The following is a 13723-nucleotide window of genomic DNA, read 5'->3' as shown; positions in this document are numbered from 1 at the left end:
AAGTGTGTTTGTGTGTGTGTGTGCGTGCGAGTGTGTGTGTGTACTCATGTGAGTCTGTGTGAGTGTGTGTGTGTATGCAGTGTGGTGTGTGTGTGGGGTGTGGTGTGGAGTGTGCATGCAAGTGTTTGTGTGTGTGTGTGTGAGTGAGTGTGCCTGTAGGTTCAGCTCCAGGCTCCACCCTTTTCAGATCTGACCAATGAGGGTGAGCCTCTGGAATGGCGAAGGGTATGGTGGGGCAGATACATACAGGGACATACAGAGCTGCACCTGAGGTGAACCGAACGGTGGGTCACATGCTCGTTCTGCCTTTGGGTCTTCAGCTCATTTGACTGGACTCATGGCTGCGACGCAATTGGCTGCCATTTGTCCTGCAGCAGAATCAGCCTCAGGATGCACTGGTGTGTCACAGACACTGAATCTGGGGAATAAGAGACTCAGAATTTAAGGGATGGAAAGACTCCTGAACAAAGGAGGAAAAACTATTCCTTTCTCTCTCTCTCTCTCTCTCTCTCTCTCTCTCTCTCTCCCTCCCTCTCTCTCTCTCTCTCTCTACCACAGATCCTCAGCAGGCCTACCTTTGAGTCTTTTGATTTATTTCAGTTTCTCTCCACCTTTCAGTTCTCAGCTTGCTCCTCCTGACGTTTTATTTTGTCGGACACCGTATTCCTCTCTGCACGCGTGTTTTTACAGCCCTGGGCAGCTAGGCCTGCCCTGCAGCGGCATTGGCTCCCTTTGTGGCGAGCTTTGTGTGTTTTTGAACAATTTACTCCTATATTTGGAAAGCGATGTGCTGTTCTCTCACAAAACCCCAAAAAGAAAAAAAAAGAAACCCTCTCAGTTACATTTTTCCACTGAAACCCAAAGTCCTGAGATCCCTGTATGAGGGTAATACTCCCTGTGCTCACCACAACACACACACACACACACACACGCACACACATATGCACACACACACGCGCACACCCATATGCACACACACAAACACACACACACACACACTCAAACACACGCATACACACACACACACACACACATAAATACAGTACATGCATGGACACACAAGCACACACACACAGAAAATTACACACAAAGACTTACTCCTACTGTAAATACACACAAATACATTTACCAGGCACGCATGCATGCGCACACACACACAAGAAAAATATACTCTTATTATTTTTGGAAAGAAAAATGGAAACTGGCACCAATTAAAGCAACCAACAAGTATCCCCAAAGAGCCCGTTTTAGGGTAACCCATTATGGGTACAGTGGCGAATATGGTCCAGCGCTCACATATTCAATAAAACAAGCATTTCTAAAAGCTCAGAGCTTTAAAATAAAACACATGGTGGCAACCAATTAGAGCTGGAAAAACACTCATCAGGGTCTACAACGTCAATCTAAGTAAGAAAAATGGAATTGTATCATATCGTATGCACATAGCAAAACAGAAAAACAGCAAAACAGCAAACAGACATGGATACAATTATGAAATCCATTTCTTTTTATTTATATATTTTTGGAGCCGCAGATTAGTAATGAGTTTTTTCCTCTTTGATCTGGGGTACGTTCTGTGGCTCTGAGCATCGCGGCGCGGATTGGAATATTAATCTTCTCTGCGGTAAGACGTGGTCCACCGCTGCTTTCAGTGTCACAGTTTCCTTTTATTAAGGCTGTTTTTGAATTAAAAAATGGACTGCAAAGCTTTGAGGTTCCTGTTTATTCAATAAATGATTTCCATCAGCAGAAATCTAATACGGTCAGGAGCCGTTCAGAAGCGATGAAAATAGCACAGCAATGAAATCAGCTTTTTTTTTTTTTTTTTTTTGCCTTTTTTGTCAAGCATAATTTAGTCTCATTTTTCAATGACTTCGTAATGTACCAAACGTAACTCATTTCGGGGATTTGCGGTAGCCGTTTTCTAAATTATTGCTGAAAAACAAATAATGACAGGAAAATGTAGCGGCGCTGGATACATTTGGACGTACGAATGCATTTTTTAAAAGCACATCGGAATGGAAGCGAGCAGAATCCAGCCATTAGCGACAGGAGATGGATGTTTTGATTTAGTCCGATGCGTAGCAGTTACGGTTGTAATAAGTGTGGCAGAGAAGGGCTTCCTGCAGAGCAGGCGCGAGGAGGGAGCGGGGGGCGAGGTGGGGGCCGTTGGGAGAGTAATGGGCTAATGATATTCTGCACGCTGGATCTCTCCCTGTCTTTCCACTGGGCAGGGGCGGGGCTTGAGAGCAGCACTGCCGTGGAACCACTAATGGCTGCCATATTCATCCACACACACATCCACACACACACACTCACGCACACGCACACACTCTCACACACACACAACGCACGGACACACACGCGCGCACATATGACACACGCGCACACACTCACTCACACACACGCATGCACACACACACATACGACGCACTCACACACATACCACGCACACACACAAACACGTACACACACACACACACACACGCACACACACACACACTCACACACGCACACACACTCACACACACACACTCACACACCACACACACACACACCAACTCACACACACACACACACACCACCACACATACACACACACAACACACACACACACACGCAACATTGACACACCACACCACAACACCATCGGCACTCACACTCACGCACTGACACACATACCACGCACACACACACACAAGCACGCACACACACATACCACGCATGCACTCACACACAGACACGCATGCGCACACACACATACGACGCACTCACACACATACCACGCACACACGCACACAAACACGCACACACACATACCACGCACGCACGCACTCACACACAGACACGCACACGCACACACACACACGCACACGCACACACACACACACATAACACATGCACACACGTGCACACTCATGCTCACACACACATGCACACACACACACGCACACACACACACACACACACACATACACACACATGCACGCACACACACACACACACATGGCACTGATGACATGCCCACGCTGCTGTCATGTAACCATGACAATGCCATTTCTGCCTGGCTGCCCAACTAATGCCAGAGAAAATGCATTCACCTCTGGGAAATATTGAAAAGCATCTGTAATCTTCTAGACAATTTGCTGTCATAAACAACCAGCTTTTCAAAAGTATAGCGAGCTATAGCTACGGCAGTGTCTGAGGAGTACTGTCAGAGGCTATGCCTGGATTCAATCAACATTTGTCCCTAACTTTGACTGTACTGTACTGTAAATCTGCACTTTTCTAATGGAATAAGCACTAAAACAAACTCGTCAAACTGAGATTGTGAATTCAAAATGACTTGTGTTTCAAAACTTGCGTGTCAAATTAAGGAAAATTCATTATGGACAAATGCTGATTGAAGTGTTACCGGTCTTTCCCATTTTCCAGACCAAGGATTTGGGCTCTCTCTCTCTCTCTCTGTCTCCTTCCCTCTCTCTCTCTCTCTGTCTCTTTCCCTCTCTCTCTCTCTCTCCCTCAGTTTCCCTCTCTCCCTCTCTCCATCTACCTCTCTTTCTCCCCCTCTCTCTCCCTTTCTCCCTCTCCTCCCTCTCCCCCCCCCCCTCTCTTAGACTCATGTGGGACTGATTGTGCAGGAGGATTCTGGCCTCATCAAAGGCTCCTGTGACTGAAAGGGACGCCCATCTGACACTGTTAATGAGAGCAGCACCCCACATCCAGCTAACACACACACCCCCACATCCAGCTATACACACACACCCCCACACCCAGCTAACACACACACACACACACACACACACACACCCACATCCACTAACACACACACCCCCACACTCCAGCTAACACACACACACACACCCCCACATCCAGCTAACACACAACACCCCACACCACTAACACACACACACCACTATCACACACACACCCCCACACCACTACACACCCCACATCCAGCTAACACACACACCCCCACATCCAGCTAACACACACACCACACTACACCCACACATCCAGCTAACACACACACCCCACATCCAGCTAACACACACACCCCCACATCCAGCTACACACACACACCCCACACACACAACACACACCACACACACATCCAGCTAACACACACACACACACACTAACACACACCCCCACATCCAGCTAACACACCACCCCCACATCCAGCTAACACACACACCCCCACATCCAGCTAACACACACACCCCCACATCCAGCTAACACACACACCCCCACATCCAGCTAACACACACACCCCCACATCCAGCTAACACACACACCCCCACATCCAGCTAACACACACACACACACCCCCACATCCAGCTAACACACACACCCCCACATCCAGCTAACACACACACCCCCACATCCAGCTAACACACACACCCCACATCCAGCTAACAACACACCCCACATCCAGCTAACACACCACCACCCACATCCCCCACACCACACTACACACACACACCCCCACACCCAGCTAACACACACACACACTACACCCCCACATCCAGCTAACACACACACACACACTACACCCCCACATCCAGCTAACCCCACACCCACACTCACTACACCCCCCATCCCAGCTAACACCCCACCACCCACATCCAGCTAACCACACACCCCCACATCCAGCTACACACACACACACACCCCCACATCCAGCTAACACACACACCCCCCACATCCAGCTACACACACACACCACCCCCACATCCACTAACACACACACACACACCCCCCACATCCAGCTAGCACACACACACACACACCCAGCTAACACACACACACACACACACTACACCCCCACACCCAGCTAACACACACACACACTACACCCCCACATCCAGCTAACACACACACACATACACCCCCACATCCAGCTAACACACACACACAACACCCCCACATCCAGCTAACACACACACACACTACACCCCCACATCCAGCTAACACACACTACACCCACACATCCCCACACTACCCCACCTAACACACACACACACACTAACCCCACACACACACACTACACCACACACACACACCTATCACAACACACACACACATCACTAACACACACACACACAAACACACAACACACACACATTCACTCCACACACACACACCTATCACAACTCCACTATTCACCACACACCACACACACACCAACACACACTATATACACACCCAACTACACCCACATTACCATCCACACACTAACACATCACAACACCAAATACACACACAATACACACACAACATACAACAGCACATCACTCACACACTAACACACACACACATACATGCACACTATATACACACACGCACACATACACACACACACTTACACACTATACTCACACACACATATACACATGCACAGACACACACATTATACACACACACACACACACACACGCACACACACACACAATATACACATACTACACACACACACAGTAAAACACGGGTTTCAAAAACACATAAACTCAAAAAGCATGTATTCACTGACTAAGATTACTCTTTCCTTAATTAAATTATGAATAACTTTAATTCATGCTCTGAAATGTTTCCTTTAATCACAGGGCTCTGTAGCCAGAGCACTTGCCGGGTGGTGGGGTGTGCAGCAAGTCACAGTACACGCCAGGGGTTAAGAAAGTCAGTCGGGTTTGGTTTTGGTTTTGTTTTGGCCCGACATTTGATCTGGGTTATTTTTAAGGTAGGTGGCTACGGAAAAAGACAACAGATCATGTGACCGTAGAGATGCGGTTACCCGGAAGACACTCACATGACTATTCCCACTTTCTGTCGCTATGACTCCAAAAGCATAAAAATATATTTTCCGTAAACAGAGATCCAATACACCGCTCATCCTGATTCATCATTAGTGAGAATGGAAGGCTGTTCTGATAACGCTCATTAACTATACATATAAGTTATATAAAGATGTAACACTGACTTATTTTTGAAATAAGTCCCTTGAAATGTATTCACTATACAATTTTTATGAAAAGCTGTATTGAATAAAGGAAAGGAATACAGTATATAATCCAAAATATATCAGTATTGCTGCTTTGATCTTAGTGTTTCTAATTTATACTGATGTATCTGAGCATATTCAGCAGAATGAGTTAGTAAGCAAAACATTGTGAATGTTTGCATGTATTCTAGTGTATTATGCAGTGTATTACAGTATTTACAGTGTTTTCTGACACATTTTCCCTGCATCACCACCCATGACAGATATTATGAAACCCTCATTAGTGCATAACGCAGACATGCCAAGTAACAGAACTGGTCTTCTACATTAAAGAGATGAGAATCGCATTCTAGTTCTATTCTTCAGGTGATGTAATATGGACAGGGGATATCTGGTCCTGGATGAGTGCTCATGCTCTGATGTTTTATGAATACAGCTCTGGGACCAGGGTTGTGTCTCCGGCTTGCAGTGGTCACTGTTAGGATACGGACCAGGGAGGACTGACCCCAGATCAGCGTTATACTCTGAGGTGCAGTAGAATGATGCCCCCTCCCTCCAGCGTGATGCTCCCCCCCCAGCGTGATGCCCCCCCCCTAGCGTGATCCCCCCACCCCCCCCCCACAGCATGATACCCCCCCTTTAGTGTGATGCTACCCCCCCACTTCAACATGATGGCCCCCCCTCCAGCATGTCTGTGTGACTGCAGGGCTGTGGGTGTCTGTGGGGGGGTGGAGGTGACAGAGGAGCCGGCAGGGTCTGCCATGTGTTTCCAATTCCCTGCGGCACCCCCCCCCCCCCCTTACCCGCACCCCCTCACTCCCCCCTCCCCGGGTTTCCTCAGAGGGTGGCGGGCGGGGGGGCAGCGGGTGGGGCTGAATGACCACAGAGTGGGGGACTGTACCTCAATTACACCCCAGGAGTGCAGTTTATACCCCCACCGCCCCAGTGAGCATGCTCAGAGACACCCGCGCGTGTGTGTGCGTGTGTGTGAGTGTGTGCGTGTGTGTGTGTGTGTGTGTGTGTGTGTGTGTGTGTGTGTGTGTGTGTGTGTGTGTGTGTGTACGTGTGTGTATGTGTGTGTGTGTGTGTGTGTGTGTCCATGTGTGTGTATGTGTGTATGTGTGGGTGTGTGTGTGTGTGCATACTGCATCTGTATATGTGTATGATGCTTGTTTAGGATGTAAAGCCTGACTGATTCAGTGAACAGTAATGTGTGGATGGTAGATGTGAGGGAGGCAGGAGTGCTTGGAGGTTCAGGAGGCTCTCCGCTTCCGCCTCTACCAGGGGCCTGAGCTGTCTGCACCTCCTCCCACCTCCTGCCAGGGGCCTGAGCTGTCTGCACCTCCTCCCACCTCCTGCCAGGGGCCTGAGCTGTCTGCACCTCCTCCCACCTCCTGCCAGCCAAAGGAGAAGAGAGTGGAGAAGAGAGGAGAGTGGCGAAGGAGAGAGAAGTGGAGAAGGACAGAGGAGTGGAGAAGGAAAGAGGAGTGGATAAGGGGGGGGTGAGAAGGAGAGAGGAGTGGAGAAGGAGAGAGGACTGGAGAAGGAAAGAGGAGTGACGAAGGAAGGGGTTGGAGAAGGAGAGAGGAGTGGAGAAGGAGGGAGGAGAGGAGAAGGAGAGAGGAGTGAAGAAGGAGGGAGGAGAGGAGAAGGAGAGAGGAGGAGAAGAGAGAGGAGAGAGGAAGGAAGGTTGGAGAAGGAGGAGGAGGGAGAAGAGAGAGGAGTAGAGAGGAGAAGGAGAGAGGAGTGAAGAAGGAGGGGGGAGAGGAGAAGGAGAGAGGAGTGTGGTTTTAATTACAGACAGAGTTCTACAGGAGCTGCGCACCAAATTACAGTTTAGTCTATAAAAACTAGGGAGAGGGACAGAGGGAGAGAGAGAGAGAAAGAGGGAGAGGGAGAGAGAGAGAGACAGACAGAGACCTTTGACCTTTGATTCTCCTTTATTTAACAGTTAAAAGAATACATACAATTCTAGTTATTCAAAAATAATAAAAGAGAAATAAATAAATAGAAAACACAAAATAAAAGTTAAAAGTAAAGACATCCAGACTCCAAAAATATATTTTTAAAACCATTTTTTTTTAAAAAAAAGATCATTCAAACCCTAAAAACTAAATTCCAGAAAACCATAGAAACTATACAGTACAAGCCAAAAAAACAGTTTAACCATTAACAGTCCACAAAACTCCACGGGAGGCACACGTTGTACCCCTCCTCTGCACACACACACACCGCCCCACCGACTGCCCGTACGCTTTCAAACTCCTCATAGTTATTTGTCAATTCTGCATATGCAAACTCTGCTCTTAGACGTGACAGAACAAACTGTCTAAAGAACAGGTTTGCACATAGAGGCCCATCTGATCTAATTTTGTATTTTCTTGTGAGCCATATAGCCGACTTCCCTTGACCGAAAAATTAAAATGAACTAGGCAGCATTTCCAACCTCCGGTTATAGGAATACCCCAAGCCAAACGTAAACACCTCTGGTGAAAACCTTCTGCCCAGTCTCCCGCTCACCTCTTTCAACACAGAAAACAAAACCCCCAGTCTGTGACACTCTGTAAAAACATGAGCTGTGGTCTCACCCTCGGAACAGAAAGGACATTCCCCACTGTTCCCTGGGTCGAGATGTGCTGTGTGGGCATTGGAGGCAACCGCCCCATGGACAATCCTCCACTGGAGGTCCCCTGACTTTTTTGGTAGCGGTTGTTTATAAAACACTCTCCATGCCCCTCTCGGAAGACCCGTCCTTCTGAGAAGCATGTGCCACTTTCTCTGCTTAGCATGTTGTTATGAATTTGTAAAAGTGGCGTGTCTCTAAGTAAACAGCATATAATTGTTTCTTCCCCACACTCTCAAAATCCCCAATTTTTGTGGTTTTAAAAAGACAGTAGGTCACCCTCCTACTCTTGCCATCCCCCAACATAAGCTGATATTTGCCAGCCAGGAAATACCAGCCTATCACTCGCCTCCTGGGAACCAGACCTGTTCTCACACAGTTCCCAAACTGCGACAGGCAAAGTCCCCCTTATCCCACCCAAGAATTTTCCAATGATTCTGACAGAGTGAGTCCCTATCTGCTCAGCCAGGGAGCAAGCTGTCCTCCATCCCACTGGGCCCCTCAGGTGAGTCAACCTGCACAGACCAGCTCTAATGAAAAGATCCTGCTGAGCATTTGAGGGAAACGGCTCCAGCGGTGTTAATGGGTTGCAGAAAATGGGGCTCTTCTAGGACCCACTGGCTCGACACCATCCCCTAATCTCAGGAGATTCGCAGGCTCCTCCAAGCCCTTAGCACAGACTTATAAAAGTCAGTACAGTCATGAGTATTCATGTTGCCTGCCTTCATAAGAAACCAGTGATGGTCCAGTCCCATTCCCCCCATCTGTCTCAACAGACTACAAGCTGGAGCTCTCCAGCAGACTTCATCTTGATACAGCAGCCTTTGTGCTGCCTGCAACAGGAAAGATGCTGCTTTGCTTTTGATGTCGATTAGCCCTGCCCCCCTTCTTGGAGTGGCAGATACAATGCCCCTGCCTTCAAATTAACCAGGGACCTCTGCACGGCTTGTAGCAGTTCAGTAGGGGGTGGTAACACTGCCATCTTGTGCCACAGTGTGGATGCCACCAAGTTGTTTATTGTGAGGGCTCTTCCCCTATAAGACAGCCAAGGCACAATCCACTTCCATTTTTCCAGTTTCCTGGAAACATTCCCCTCAATGGCTTCCCAGTTCTTAGGAACATACTCCTCTGAGCCCATGTGGACCCCCAAAAACTTCCCTTAACCACCTCCCAACTGACTTTTGCTGATGCAGCTCACTCAAAGACTTCCAGACAGTCTTCCAGGGCCTGCACATCCCCCTGATCCTGAGCCAGCACTGTAACGTCATCTGCATATGCTGACAAAGTTACGGCTTATCCAGCCCCAGGAACCATCACACCCTTCACCCTGGTATGTAAAAGATTTAGTAAAGGCTCTTTGGCTAGGGAGTAGTGTATTAGACCAGCAACGTGCTTCTTCAGCCTGTTCGCCAAACACTTGGACAGAATTTTATAATCTGTACATAAAAGAGCGACTGGCCTCCAGTTCTCTAAAAGACATAGGTGCCCTTTTTTAGGTAGCAGTGTCAACACCGCCCAACGACAACTTGCTGGTAACTGTCCAGCCCCCAGGCACTCTATGAGGACCTCCAGAAGATCGATCCCAAGAAGCACTTGATGGCAAAGTGATGGCAGTCCATCCATTCCAGGTGCACGGCCAAATCCCATCTGTTGCACTGCTGCAGTGAGCTCCTCCACACTCAGCACACCTGCCCAACCCAGTCCTCTGGTCCTCCCCAAGCTTCAGGAGGTTATGAATTGAAAGGTCTACCGGATGCTGAATCCGTATCCCCAGCACTGAACAACTCTTAATAAAAACCCGCCGCTGCTTCCCTAATTTCCTCCCTATCATAGGAGAGTCTCCCGTCTGGTCGCTGCAGACAATGCATCTGATTCCTTTCCCCCACCTTCTTCTCCAAATTTAAAAAAGAAAGAGCTAGGAGCATCCATGTCTCTTAAAAAAAATTGTACTGATTCGTCACGATTGCGCCCTGTGTGCTACCCCGCAATAAAGCCCTGAGATCACTGTGCATGCGCGATAAAACTGAACTCAGCTGTTCTCCGCTCCCACCCTCCATCTGCTCTTCAGTACCTAACGTATCCCTTTCCAGTTCCCCCACCACCCTGTTCAACTCCTTCATTGCAAAAACTGTATGTGGCTGACAAAAAACTCTAATTAGTGCTTTTCCGATTTCCTACCACTGCATTCGTGACTCATATTTAGGTTTCATTCCTCTCCACTCTACCCAAACAGTTTTTGCAGAAGGGAATATCTTCTAAAAGCTTGTCATTGAGTTTCCAATATGACAGACAGAAAGAGAGAGAGAGAAAGAGAGAGAGAGAGAAAGAGAAGGGGAGAGAGAGAGAGACAGAGAGAGGGAGAGAGACAGACAGAGAGAGGGAGAGAGAGAGAGAGATGAATGGAGAAACGAGTGTCTTCCAAGGAGATACGGGAACACAGGAGAAAAATAAGTTCTATCAGGTCTAATAAAGAGGTCAAATCCCATTTTAAAAATTAACTTCCATGTTTCATATAACAGCTACTCAGCAGAAGAGCCAGCTAACTTGTTGGGTTGTGTTTATTCACGCTCCTTGATAAACTTCACAAGCTGCATCAAATTGGAATGTTTTGCCAACCACAGAGAGACAGAACCTTTTGTTAAGAACAATGGATTGTGCATCTGGTAGCACCCTGTACTCTGTGGTGGACGTCTGTGTGGAACTGAGCTTCTGTGGTGAGCAAGGTTGAGCATTTCCTTCTCTGGCCCTCACTGTTTCCACTGTCATTCTTTATCATTCTACCTCGCCCCAAACCCAAACTCTGCTCTCCACTGCCCTAAACCCCCACCCCCCCCCCCCTGCCTCAAACCGCCCCCCCCCCCCCAAGCCCCTCACTTTTTCACCTGTCATTCTTTATCATTCTAACCCCGCCCCAAACCCAAACTCTGCTCCCCACTGCCCTAAACCCCCCCTAGCCCCTCACTTCTTCACCTGTCATTTTTTATCATTCTAACCCCACCCAAACCCAAATCCTGCTCCCCACTGCCCTAAACCCCACCCCCCAGCCCCTCACTCTTTCTACTGTCAATCTTTATCATTCTAACCCCGCCCCAAATCCTGCTCCCCACTGCCCTAAACCCCACCCTCCAGCCCCTCACTCTTTCTACTGTCAATCTTTATCATTCTAACCCCGCCCCAAATCCTGCTCCCCACTGCCCTAAACCCCACCCCCAGCCCCTCACTCTTTCTACTGTCAATCTTTATCATTCTAACCCCGCCCCAAATCCTGCTCCCCACTGCCCTAAACCCCACCCTCCAGCCCCTCACTCTTTCTACTGTCAATCTTTATCATTCTAACCCCGCCCCAAACCCTGAACTGAGCAGGACGGAGTGTGGCACAGTGGGTAAGGAACTGCGCTTGTAACCGAAAGGTCGCAGGTTCGATTCCCGGGTAAGGACACTGCCGTTGTACCCTTGAGCAAGGTACTTAACCTGCATTGCTTCAGTATATATCCAGCTGTATAAATGGATACAATGTAAAGTGCTATGTAAAAAGTTGTGTAAGTCGCTCTGGATAAGAGCGTCTGCTAAATGCCTGTAATGTAATGTAATGTAATGAACTCTGCCCCCAAATGAGCCCCAGCTCTGGTCTTCTGCAACTCGTTCAGATGCTGTTCGGTTAACACAGTAGAGCCAACCACACCCTCTCACCTCCTCTGAGCCAATCGGGGGCCTGGATTCAGAAGGGCCGACCACACCCTCTCACCTCCTCTGAGCCAATCGGGGGCCTGGATTCACAAGGGCCGACCACACCCTCTCACCTCCTCTGAGCCAACCGGGGGCCTGGATTCACAAGGGCCGACCACACCCTCTCACCTTGTCTGAGCCAATGGAGGGCCTGGATTCAGAAGGGCCAACCACACCTCTCACCTCCTCTGAGCCAATTTGGGGCCTGGATTCAGAAGGGCTAACCACACCCTCTCACCTCGTCTGAGCCAACCGGGGGCCTGGATTCACAAGGGCCGACCACACCCTCTCACCTCCTCTGAGCCAATCGGGGGCCTGGATTCACAAGGGCCGACCACACCCTCTCACCTCCTCTGAGCCAATCGGGGGCCTGGATTCAGAAGGGCCGACCACACCCTCTCACCTCCTCTGAGCCAATCGGGGGCCTGGATTCAGAAGGGCCGACCACACCCTCTCACCTCCTCTGAGCCAATCGGGGGCCTGGATTCAGAAGGGCCAGCCACACCCTCTCACCTCGTCTGAGCCAATCGGGGGCCTGGATTCAGAAGGGCCAGCCACACCCTCTCACCTCCTCTGAGCCAATCGGGGGCCTGGATTCAGAAGGGCCAACCACACCCTCTCACCTCCTCTGAGCCAATCGGGGGCCTGGATTCACAAGGGCCGACCACACCCTCTCACCTCCTCTGAGCCAAACAGGGGCCTGGATATAGAAGGGCCAACCACACCTTCTCACCTCCTCTGAGCCAATCAGGGGCCTGGATTCAGAAGGGTCAGCCACACCCTCTCACCTCCTCTAAGCCAACTGGGGGCCTGGATTCAGAAGGGCCGACCACACCCTCTCACCTCCTCTGAGCCAATCAGGGGCCTGGATTCAGAAGGGCCAGCCACACCCTCTCACCTCCTCTAAGCCAACTGGGGGCCTGGATTCAGAAGGGCCGATCACACCCTCTCACCTCCTCTGAGCCAATCAGGGGCCTGGATTCACAAGGGCCAACCACACCTTCTCACCTCCTCTGAGCCAATCGGGGGCCTGGATTCAGAAGGGCCAGCCACACCCTCTCACCTCCTCTGAGCCAATCGGGGGCCTGGATTCACAAGGGCCGACCACACCTTCTCACCTCCTCTGAGCCAATCGAGGGCCTGGATTCAGAAGGGTCAACCACACCCTCTCACCTCCTCTGAGCCAATCAGGGGGCCTGGATTCAGAAGGGCCAGCCACACCCTCTCACCTCCTCTAAGCCAACTGGGGGCCTGGATTCACAAGGGCCGACCACACCTTCTCACCTCCTCTGAGCCAATCGGGGGCCTGGATTCAGAAGGGCCGACCACACCCTCTTACCTCCTCTGAGCCAACCGGGGGCCTGGATTCACAA

The sequence above is a fragment of the Anguilla rostrata genome, chromosome 13 (assembly GCF_018555375.3).
Source record: "Anguilla rostrata isolate EN2019 chromosome 13, ASM1855537v3, whole genome shotgun sequence".
NCBI classification, from domain to species: domain Eukaryota; kingdom Metazoa; phylum Chordata; class Actinopteri; order Anguilliformes; family Anguillidae; genus Anguilla; species Anguilla rostrata.
The sequence above is the reverse complement of the archived record's forward strand: the minus strand, read 5'-3'. Positions refer to the sequence as shown.